The sequence below is a fragment of the Sinocyclocheilus anshuiensis genome, unplaced genomic scaffold (assembly GCF_001515605.1).
Source record: "Sinocyclocheilus anshuiensis isolate Anshui unplaced genomic scaffold, SAMN03320099.WGS_v1.1 scaffold163, whole genome shotgun sequence".
In the NCBI taxonomy this organism is placed as follows: domain Eukaryota; kingdom Metazoa; phylum Chordata; class Actinopteri; order Cypriniformes; family Cyprinidae; genus Sinocyclocheilus; species Sinocyclocheilus anshuiensis.
In genome coordinates, this window is record NW_015548223.1 from 1,665,439 (window position 1) to 1,678,284 (window position 12,846).

A 12,846-nucleotide genomic window follows, 5' to 3' on the forward strand; every position below is an offset into this window, starting at 1 on the left:
ATATAACATAAAATTAAGATTATTATATTTCTTGTGCCTGAAATACATTTTGAAATATATTTTGGTATTTGAAGGTTGAAACTAAATATATTTTAAATTTCAAAAATATATATTATTGAGCTTCACTGTTTACAACATATATTTCAAATATTTTTCTCCAGAAAAAATTGCTGTATGGGATGGAGTAAACAATGTGATCTTTTCCCCCCCTTTGAATTAAGATTATTTTTCTGATCTCACTGACAGATTTTTTTTTCAAGCATAAAGTCACATAATTTTATTTATTTATTTATTTATTAGAAAACAAGACTTAATGTCTCAAGTCATTTTGCTTCAAGTAAATGTATCTTAATTTAAGAATGTTTAGGTATTTGTACTGGAAAACAAAACAAAAATACTGAGGAAGAAATCATTTTTTGCACTGCAACTAGCAAATACAGTGCAATTCTTAACATTTGTCTCATTACAGGAGCATCGTTTTACCAGTAATCGTGGCCCATGTCGTGTCTCCAGCTCTTCTAGGGAACATGTCTTCACCATGAGCACCTCCTGCGATCGGGCCGTACTTGATACGGTATCCGTCGATGGATGAACGGCTGTTTTTCCATTCCAGTGTGATGCTGCTGTCAGTCTGATCAACAGCTTTGAGGTCAGTGGGGGCATCCAGACCTGGGACACACAGAAAACCATCACACCTCATTAAAACACTGGTTTGAGTTCATCTTTGTGAGAAGCTCCCAGCAAGCTAAATATTTAGTCTGTAGAGTGTTCGTACCCGTGGTGAAGCTCTCAAAGATGGGCTCGCTGGTCACGTCTCCCCTCTTTGAACTGAGAGACACTCTGTATTCGGTGTCTGGTTCCAGGTCCTCCAGGCTGTACTGCGTGTCTGTGGCCGGGAGGTTGACATCTCGATGGACTAACAGGTCTGTGCTCGGCCCGTACGACACCCTGAACCCGTCCACCTGAGCCACGGGTATGGACCAGGAGATCACTGCAGACCGGTCTGTCACATCGTCAGCATCAATCTGCCCTGGAGAATCGATTCCTACAGCAAGAGGAGGGATACATGATTATACTTATAATTACAGTCAGTTCAAATTATTTTGTATATATATATATATATATATATATATATATATATATATGTGTGTGTGTGTGTGTACACGAATAGTCGAATATTCTATTTGCAATAACTATTCGAAAAATAAAAACACTATTAGAATTTCGCTAAAATGTTGCTTTGCTGGCCGTAAATGCAGTGAATCCCTGATAAATCCTGAGCACGCAAACTTTGTCAAGTGAAACTGATTTATCACTAAAATTAGTAATCATATGAATTACAAACACTGGAACGTCATGACCAGTCGAATGAAGAAAAACAATGGCACATCACTGCATTCAATACTGCAGGTGATACACTACCATTCACATGTTTTGGGGAAAAAATAAATAATTAGGATGCATTGAACTGATCAAAAGTGACAGTAAAGACATTTATAATGTAGCAAAAGATTTCGATTTCAAATAAATGCTGCTCTTTTGAACTTTTTTATTCATCAGAGAATCCTGAACAAAAATGCATCATGGTTTCTACAAAAATATTAAGCTGCACTGTTTTCAACATTGATAATAATACAAACCATTATTAATAATTAAGCACCTATAATAATCCTTAAAAGGCCATAATATTAAAAATTATTTGGGCGTGTTTTATGCAGATTACTAACCTCAGGCATATACACTGCAAAAAATGCTTTTCTTGCTTAGATTTGTTTGTCTTGTTTTCAGACAAAATATCTAAAAATGTAGATAGAACAAGCAAAATAATCTGCCAATGGGGTAAGCAAAATAATCTTATTTCAAACAGAAAACAAGATTATTTTTCTTACCCCATTGGCAGATTATTTTGCTTGTTTCAAGCAAAAACTCGCTTAATTTTGGCTTGATTTTTTTGAAAACAAGACAATAATTTTTACTTGTCTAGAAAAATCCTTCTTGATTTAAGAATTTTTTTTTAGATATTTTGGCTGGAAACAAGACAAAAAATCAAAGTAAGAAAAGCATTTTTTGCAGTGTAGTCGTTCATTTAGAAAACTCCAAATTCATAAACACTACAACGACATTAAGAAGACACCCATGTGTCGTGAATGTGCACGTTTAATATTTGCACATTCACGCAAATAATGCGTAAACAGCGCAAGCGCTGCAGTTTAATATTTAGTGTTAAGGGTTTATTCAAATTAATAACTCTCAGTTTGAGCAAAACTCATGATGGTTGACTTGGCAAACACCACTTCTAAACTTGATTAGGTCTTTTAAAGTCGGTCAATGTCTACAAAATTATTTTATGCAGTAAATAAGATTTAATGCACCAAGAAGCACAAATTTGTGATGGATGTTTCCAAATCTAGAAATCTGAGCACTTTTACAGGTAGTAAAATAGGGAAATACACTAACTACTGTCAGAAATCAAGGGCCTTTTGAAACTAAAAATGCCTTATTGGTTGTTATCATGGATCTATGTGTGCAGAGGCTGTAAAATGTCAAGCCAGACACACGGATCGTCCAAATTTCTCATGGTTAAGCACTGAATTGGGCTGTTAAAGCCCTGTTGGCCAGCCCACGCTGGATATTTCATAAGGTTAAATGATGGCCCCTATTCTTCTTGGCCTTTCCAAACAGCAGGCCTTCACATTCTTTACTGCTGAGCTGGTTTCGCCTTCAACCTCCGACACTTTAGAGCTGTTTAGCAGATGTAGATTAATCCAGTCAATTACCGGACGGACCAAAAGCAATGCCTTTAACATTTACTGCCACATTAAAATGGGATCACGACACAGACAATAAACAAGAGGAAAGGTTTACTTTAGAGAAGGTGCATTACTTGTTACTACAGTGGAGCTTGTTTCGGGTCCTCTGGTGTTGTTCTTAATGACGGACAAAGTGACTTCATATTCCTGGCCGGGGCCGAGTCCTGGTTGCTCAAAGTTGGTCTGGGAAGGTGTCAGATTGTTCACGATCTTCCCGTTTTCTTCTTTCTGTTATTGAGAAGACAGAAAAAACATGCATTTAGCTTGATTTAGCCTTGGTTATTTTTGCTAAACCTGAAATATTTTTAGGAGAATATACTGTATAGATCAGTGGTTTGCAACCAGAGGGCCTCAGAAACGTAAGATGATTTAAAATAAGACAAAACAAGCACTAAAATAGGCAAAACAACTTAAAATCTAGATATGTCTTGTTTTAATTCACCCCACTCAACAAAATGGATATAAGAGGTAGTCTAATTTTAAAAACGGGATTTTTAGATATAAAAAAGGCATACAAATTAATACAAAAAAATTTATAACTCCATGAGCAATTTTATAATGAGTATACATTTTTGTAATTGTGCCAAGATCTAAAATATTCATATATTAATATATCTAAAATATAATCAAACTGTTATTTTCAAAAAGGTCGAGAACCATTGAGATGACCTCAAAGCTAACTAATAGACATTTTATAAGTTAATGAAACTGACCTAAAGGCATCACCATAAAAAAATAAATAAATTTGATTAAAATAAAATAAGTAAAAAAAAATAAATAAATAATAATAATATTGATGAAAAATCTCAAAATCTGGTTCAAACAAAACAAAACAAAACAAAACAAAACAAAACAAAACAAAACAAAACAAAACAAAACAAAACAAAACAAAACAAAACAAAACAAAACAAAACAAAACAAAACAAAACAAAACAAAACAAAACAAAACAAAACAAAACAAAACAAAACAAAACAAAACAAAACAAAACAAAACAAAACAAAACAAAACAAAACAAAACAAAACAAAACAAAACAAAACAAAACAAAACAAAAAACAAAACAAAACAGGCTTCTATTTATAAATTAATACAATCTTAAAACTCCATGGGCACACATATAATGAATATGCTTTTTTTTTGTAGTTATGCCAAGTTATGAAATCTTTTATTGAGAAGAAATTGTGAGTAAAAAAATATTTTTAAAATCCTTGGACTCAGAAAGGTTGAAAACCACTGATCTAGATGAACTCAAAGCTAATATTCATGTACTAAAAGTCACAAAATTCCAATAACAGTTTCTCAGAGTCTATATTTATATCCCCATTACTGAGAGTCATGATATGACAGGGAAAACGTGTCATGCATTTAAATGTTATTAGTTTCCTAAATGCTGGTGGCATGAAACAACAGCACTGAAAGTGAGCAATAAGTTCAAACATCTGGGTTTCTGGAGCACCATTATAGTGAGTCTTAATGGAAACTTTATGGTTCAAGGATGGTTCTTTTTAATGGCTTCTTAAATGAGTGTATGAGCTCATGGCCGCATGCAGCTCTGACTCAAATGGAGAAAATGCCCCTTCATGTTATTATGAACAGTGATTAAATGATCCATTCCTCTGTTTTAAATATGAGAGAGAGAGCCTAGGACCTCCTTTAGGAATAAACCACTGTGTGAACATTTTACCGCAGTAAATCTGTTGACCTAATGATTGAGCAGCTGGTACAGAGATACATTTTTACTCTTAGTTTTACTGGCAGTTATTAAACTGATGAGAGTGTTTCAAGTATTTATCATCTAGGGTATTTCAACACTTTTCTTGCACTTTGCTTTATAGCACTTCATAAATATGGCTCTGAATTGCTTCCACGTCCTGGGAAGATGTGTTTATAACGTAATGAAACGGACCTAAATTCCTTTGCCTAGTAAGGCATCGAAAAATACATTTTTGTTGTATTTTCTGCCTCAAATTCTTTCCGGTTTTTGGCAGTCTGAAGAGCAAAATAAGTAAATACATATCTAATTTACTTATTATTTAATAACTAATTATTATTAAAAGAATTAATTAACAAAAAAAAACTAAACATAAAAAATAATTGCAAAATTTGTAAATAAAATTACAACACCCTAATAATAATAATAATTAAATTAAATTTTTAATTTTAATTTAAATTTTTAATTAAATTGTTGAATAATAAAAAACTAAATTAACTGTCCAAAAATATTTTTTTCCTATATGCAAACATAATTTTCTAAACACAAATTTTTATTTCTTAAAATTTTCTCTTCAATAAAGTTCATATTTAAACACTTCACACTTTAAACAAATGAACAAGACAGAAAAACTCATTAAGAATGTGATTATTGTATTGTTTATATGGTACATTATTTATATAATATAGTGCATATTCTGACCCAAATTCTTTGGTTTGATGCAGTCTGAAGGGCTAAATGAATGAATGAATGATTAAATAAATAAATAAACAAACAAACAAATAAATAAATAGGTTCATATTTACCCTTTAACAAATGAAAACATGAAAAGAATCTGACAAATCTGTCTTATGCAGTTTTGCCTCTCAGGTGAAATGATCTTGTTTTTAAAGAATTCTGATGTTTTGTATCAAAACAAAAACTCTCATTAAGAATGTATTATAGCCTAGATTATTGGCTGATCAAATCTGATTTTGACAAACCCGCATTGGATTAAAATCATATTTTTGGAAGATTTTGTCTTTAAGTTATAGATTTGAGTTCTAAACTGTTAACAAAATAGTATTTTGTGGATTTTTGTGATGTGTATGTAGCATCATAGACAATGTGCAGCAGTGTCTACAGATGCGTCTGGATTCTCTCATTTTTTGCCTAGATTATTGCCTTCAGCATCATCTCCCGTGAAGCTAACCGTGTTACGAAAGATGAGCTCCCAGCCGTCGAATGGAAAGTTCAGCTGGTCCCACAAAACCTCCACAGACGTATCACTGATGGATTTAAACTTCAGGCCCTCGGGCTGCGGTAGATCTGCAGGGAAAGAGCACATGTTTCTTAGTAGCACTTTTCAGTGGCTGAATATTCAAGCTTTACCTGAGCAAATGAGTAGTGGCTCGCTGGATTAGTTCCTAATGCTGTTGGGACAGTTTTGCATATGGAATGTAAGACTGTTCAACTGTGCAATCGTTGTCTGTGCTTTAGATTTTTCTTAAAATAAAACATTTAATGAGTTTTACAAACTAATTTGGAGTAGTGTATAGCTTAGTAGTTCATGCAAGATTGTTCTAGACTTGTCCTATAACACGTGAACTTTAAATAAAAGAAAAAGCTAAATGACAGTAGAGGACAAGGCGTGTTTAGGAAACGTTAATGGCACTGAAAATACAAACTAAAGGCAGTACAATAAATACGATTATGATGCAAAAACATTTTATAATTTAAAATTAAAAATGTATAATTACATAGTAATGACAAAATAAGAATGCGACTATTTTGATATTATAGTGATGGGAACTGTCATAATTATAAAAAATAATAAAATCATTATAAAATTAATAAAAAAAATAATTAATTTAATTCAAAATAAAAATCGGCTAATTTCTTCAGTAATTTTTTGTCTTTTGATTTTAGAGTGAATTATGATTATTGGGCCATTTTCTTAACATGATTCATAAGATTTACCTTTAAATAAATGAAAAACATGAAAAATCTATCAAAGACGAAATATGAGATACATTTTCTCTTAATTAAGATTTTTGTCATCTTATGCAATTTTGCCTCTCAGGTGAATTTATCTTGTTTTAGGGATTCAGTTTTTTTTTTTTTTTAATTGAAAAACACATTAAGAATGCGATTTTTTGTAATGCATGTATTAGTATTATTGGCTAGATGATGGTTTTCTAATTATGAGAATGGCACAACTGCAAAAGACCACATCTCCAGTGTTAGACAAACATTTAAGTTCCATATATGTATATAAATATACGCTTCACAGTTTTGTATAGTGATTGCATTTGTGTAATGTTGATCAGAGCGTGTGAACATACATGTGGCCACTCTGGCGCTGACACGAACGCTCTTCTTGTTGTTGAGGATGGCATAAACGTTGATGAGATACTCGATTCCCGGCTCCAGCTCAGAGACGGTAGCAGACTTACGATCTCCAGGCACGCGGAAGTCCAACTGCAGGCCGCCTGGTGACGTCGGGACGTATGTAACCAAATACTCCGCCACCAGCATCTCGTTCTTCCATGTGAGGTTCACCTTCTCCGTTGTCACATCTGTAATGGTCAGGTCTTCCGGTGGTGAGACTGGGAAAGATATTAAGGGTCATTTACATCATGTTGAGAGAGTGAATGATCTTTTGTGCCAAATAGTAGGAAAATTGTCCATGTCTCCACTGTGGTGACTGGGAAACATCCAATCAAACTGCTGAGAGGTTTGAATTGAGCTACACTGAGTAAATTAACTTTGGTTTCTTATTAATGGCCATTTTTGGAGCTTTTGACATGACTTTAATTGTTGTCTGCGTTGATCTTAACCACTAATGGTCCTCTATATAAAGCTAATGGATTTCTCAGGGACACATATGGTGTGAGTTTGCTGTCAAAGTAAAAAAAATAAATAAATCAAGCATGTTCAGCACTTTTCTGTGCAAAAAGATGGATCTAAAATAGTGCACTATGTAGATTTTTTTATGTTTTTGAAAGAAGTCTATTATGCTCACTAAGGCTGCATTTTATTTGATCAAAATACAGAAAAATGGCAATATTGTGAAATATCATTACAATTTAAAAGAACTGTTTTCTACCTGAATATATCTTAAAGTGTTATTTATTTCTGTGATCAAAGCTGAATTTTCAGCATCATTGCTCGAGTCTTCAGTGCCACATGATCTTTCAGAAATCATTCTAATATGCTGATTTGCTGCTCAAAAACATTTATTGTTATTATCAGTGTTGAAAACAGTTGTGCTGCTTCATATTTTTGTGAAAACCATGACACATTGTTTTTTTTTCTTCAGGATACTTTGATGAATAAAAAGTTCAAAAGAACAGTATTTATTTGAAATAGAAATCTTTGCTGAATAAAAGTATTAATTTCTTTCATTTCATTTCATTTCCTGACCCCAAGCTTTTTGAGTGGTTATGTATATCATCAGTAAGTTATTTGTGAGTCTTATATATGGGCTGCTTTTATGGTGCTTTTCTGTCTCTTTTGATGTTCAACAACACTGAGGTGTATAGAAAAGTATGTCAACATTCTGCATAACATCTCATTTTGTATTCATCGGAAGAAAGAAAGGTTTGGAATAACACGAGAGCCACAGTACTTACATTTTTGGCTGAATTATCCCTCTAATTTAAATCCATAAAAACAAAGAAATGCAAATCATCTAGCTAACACTTGAAAACAAAAGTGTTTGCATCACCAGTACTGAGAAAGAACTAATGCTTTGCAGGGTTATTATTGTAAACTAAATCCATAAAAATACTGTTACTTGAAATAAAATAAATATTAACTGAAATAAAATAAAATAAAATATATATATAAAAAATTAACTTATTTTATTTATCTTTTTGCTTGGTAAACTCATCAGTTGTGAAGACAGCATTTTTAATTTTTATTTAGTTTAACTTCAAGTACTAAAATAACCAGAGTGTTATTTTAGTATCACTGAGATACCATTCATATTTAGATTTTATTTTTTTTTTTTCACTTTCATTTGGATTTTAGGTAAAGTTTTAGTAATTTTGTTGCGTGTTGTCATTTTTTGTAGGCTTTTTTTCTTTTTCTTTTTTAATATGTCTATATAGTTTTTATTCATTTTTATTTCAGTTTTAGTTATTTTAGTACATCAAATTAAACTAAATTAAAATGAGAACTAAAATTTTTAAGCTTTTATTTTAAGTTTCTTATTTGATTTCAATGAACATTTATTTTACTTCACCACGCGTTCAAAATATTTTTTTACTTTAAAAACTCAGAAAATGACAACTATAACTTAAATAAAAATGAATAAAAATGATAAATACATGCCAAAATGATAAAAATGATTTAGAAAAGGTAAAAAAACAGACAATAAAATTATTAAACTGTAACTAAAATGAATATGGAAAATATGAAAATATAAACACGTTAAAAATATTAATATATATTATATAAATGATAGTATAAATAGTCTAGTATATAGAATATAATTGACTGCTTTTGACAATTACCTTCTGAGCAATCCTCGCCAATGTAGCCTTCATCGCATACACAGCGGCCGCCCACACATTGCCCCGCACCATTGCAGTCATTCGGACAGCTTCTTTCTCCACAGGCATCTCCAGCGAATCCCTCATCACAGACACATTTCCCATTGAAGCAGCGCCCACGGTTATTGCAGTTTCCAGGGCAGGTGGGAACGGAGCAATCCAGGCCCTCAAAACCCTCCTGGCAAACGCACTGTCCCTCCACGCAACGTCCGCGGCCGAGGCAGTCGTTGGGACACTTCCTCTGACCACAGTCCTCTCCGGTGAAGCCTTCGTCGCAAACGCATTGCCCCGCGACGCAACGTCCACGGTTCAGGCAGTTGCTCGGGCAACTCATTTCACTGCAGTCTTCGCCGGCAAAGTTCGCAAAGCAAATGCACTTCCCATCCACACACTGGCCTCGGCCATAGCAATCCGACGGGCAGGTTTTGATGCTGCAATCCTCGCCACCGAATCCCTCTTCACAAACACAATGGCCGTTAACGCAGCGCCCGCGGTTATTGCAATCATTGGGGCAGCTAAACTCCGAACAATCATGGCCTTGGAATCCGACGTTGCATTCACAACGACCATTAATGCAGCGCCCTCTACTGTTGCAGTTATTCGGGCAGGAGAGCTTCCCGCAGTCCTCTCCGAAATAACCCGTTTCACAAATGCACACACCGTTAAAACAGCGCCCTCTTTGGTTGCAGTCGCTCGGACAGGTCAAGCTGGAACAATCCTCGCCGAAGTAGCCGGCGTCGCATTCGCAGCGGCCGTCAATACAAAAACCTCGTCCCGAGCAGTCGTTCGAACAAGCGAATGCCCCGCAGTCCTCTCCGGTGTAGCCTTTATCGCAATAACAAGTCCCGTTTTCGCATCGCCCGCGGTCGTAGCAGTCATGCGGACAGATGAGCTCGGAGCAATCGAATCCGGTCCAGGGTTCGTCGCAGACACACTCGCTATCAACGCAGCGGCCGCGTCCCAAACAGTTGTTGAGACAATCCGTCTCTGTGCAATCGTCCCCAGAGAAGCCTTCATTGCAAACACATGCTCCGTTAATGCACCGCCCGTTCTCGCCGCAGTCAACCAGACAGGTCTCCACACTACAGTCCTCACCCACGAAGCCATTGAAACACTCACACTTTCCGTTAATGCAGCGGCCCTGGTCGTTGCAGTCTCCGGGACAGTTGGGAACGGTGCAGTTGGGGCCCTTCCATCCGGGCTCACATATACAGCTGCAGGTCTCCGTGCTGTAGTTTCCACGGCCGCTGCAGTAGGGCTTCGTTCCTACAGTACCTACAGAATCAGAACATGTGAGAAGTTAAACAAAACTGTCTAACAGAAGTTAAATAAAACAAACAAATGAATAAGGGGGACCAGTATTATGTCAGTAGTAGGCCTACTGAAGGTTCGTGAACTACAATAATTTTATTTTGCCCACAAAGAGGGTGGGAATCAAAAGGTTAATTAATGATTGAAGAGTGTAATTTCTGCTCCATTATCATTACCAAACTGAATGAAAAAATTATGACTTCCCACCTCTTACACTGGTCTGCCCGTCCTTAAACTTACACCATTGGTTGGGCTATATTGTAATCATAATGCTCAAAAAGAACAGTGTTTGCACTTTGTGAAGGAATCAACATATGAATATCTTGTATATCTTTGTTTATGCATATTAAACCTGAATAGGAGAAAGTATTTTAACACTGAAAAACCTTTAAAATGTGATTATCCGTAATACTGTGAACTTTCCCCCCTCAATAAGTGAATCTCAAAGTGTCTGGAAAGTGAACGTGTACCTGTGGCCTGAGCGCTGCAGCAGGTGGTTTCTGTGGCGCATTGCTCTCTGAGCGTCGACACCTCGCCCTCCAACATCTCCAGCCGATTCAGGAGCTCCTTCAGGTCCGGCAGCCCATCCGTACAGCCACACGCCTGCTTGGGGATGTTGATGCGATGGGTGAAGACGACCTGATTACCGCCATCTAATGTGTGGTCTGTTACTTCTGAGCCAGATGGCGCATCCTTCTGCTCAAGATCCGAACTGACAGGAGAGTCCAGATCCACCGAGCACAGAGAGCTACCTGGAACTTTGATGTTGTAGACGTGGTTAAAAAAGACCGGTTGAGAGGAGCTCGGAAGGGTTACATTGTGTATGCCGGGAATCGTCAGAGCTTCCCGCCGGTGTCTGATCATCTTCTTTACCAGGCCGGCATGATTTAGAGTCATCAGGGTGGCCAAAACCAAACAGCTGAATGTCAGGCCTCCTGACCCCATGTTTCTGCACTAATGGATGCTTGTCTTGGCAAGAAGGCCTGCCTGGTGAGTCTGGACAAAGTGCTGTCGTCTCTGAAAAAGCAAACACACAAAATATATAATAAAAAAAAAATGTCACTGTAATTCCAAGAATAAATAGAAAATGCAGAAACATTTCGGGAAACCCTTTCAAAGCACCATCATTTCAGAAACAGTTATGGTTATATATATATGCATGCATTTTTATATACATGCAATTTTTATGTCCGTTTTAGTAATTTTAGCACATCAAGTTAAAATAAAGAAACAATAAAGAAATAAAGTTTTTGTATATTTTATTTTATTGAAGGTGTATTTATTTCAAATATGTACTATTTTATGGTTTTAGTTCTATATAACCTTGATTTGAATACATCACATTAAAAGTGTAAACAAGCACAGAAATGAAAAGAGCATAGGAACAATTACTAACACACTAAAAATACAGTAAATATCATTAAATAAAAATAATTTATTTTCATGCAGTGCCTAATAAAGGACATTTATTTGTAGCCATTAAGCTTTAAAGTGATAGTTGACACAAAAATGAAAAAATATTGCAAAACTTAATGTAATTTTCTATGGATTTCAAAATGAGAAATTCTGGAAAAAAAAATGTACACACTCATTTATTTTATACAACTATATATATATATATATATATATATATATATGATCTTGACATCCATGGATGGATTTTCATCATTTTTCAACAAACTGATTATGCATTATGCAAGGGGTAAAGTGATCTGTTAAAAAATATTGATTTGAAATGATTTGAAAACAATGCATGCACTGAACATAAGCCAGATTAAAGTCTGCACCAGTTATTAAACTAAATGTATTGCCACTATATCTTATAGGACTATGAGGACCATCACTCATCGCTATCAATATCCTTATTGTTGAATCATAAAGTTATTTTATTCTTTGCAAGACACTCTGCCAGATTCCTAAAAGTAGTCAGTCTTTGTCTTTGAGCATATTAAAAAAATCTGCCTTTCCCGTCTGCACACTTGAGCCGGGATGACTTCATATCTGGACATGGAGCTGTGTAATTTGTGGATGGTGGATGGGAGCCAGAGTCTCTGTCTCCTCCGCAGTGTCGGAACGCTCATCTGAAGCTCGTTCTGGATGTCCACGCAGCCTCCACAGCCTCAGATGTCTGTGCGTGTGCGATGCTGAAGAGGAAAACTCGACTGCAGGACCTCAGCGCGATTCAAAAGAGATATCACCACCTACACGACCACGGCCACAGGGACTTGCTTTCTCTGCTGCGTGCGTGAGCGGCACTTCCAAACGCGGAGGAAACCGACTGCAAAAGCCATTTATTTTCGCCCAGCCATTCAATGATAAGTTTTATGCCACAAGTTGGGGCTTGAAAAACATGCACTGCATTGTGTAGAGAAATACCAGCTAAAAACTATAATGACAGGTTAGTGACAGTCACAGGTCGTCTTTGTGATCAGCTTATAAATGACCTTCCCAGGTTTTTTTTTTTTTTTTTTTTTTTC

The 12,846-nt window shown here is 35.6% G+C and overlaps 1 pseudogene; it reads right to left on the minus strand.

The window, feature by feature from the left end:
- Positions 1 to 12,846, minus strand: part of LOC107654294 (tenascin-like) — a 58,686-nt pseudogene that overhangs the window by 29,047 nt on the left and 16,793 nt on the right.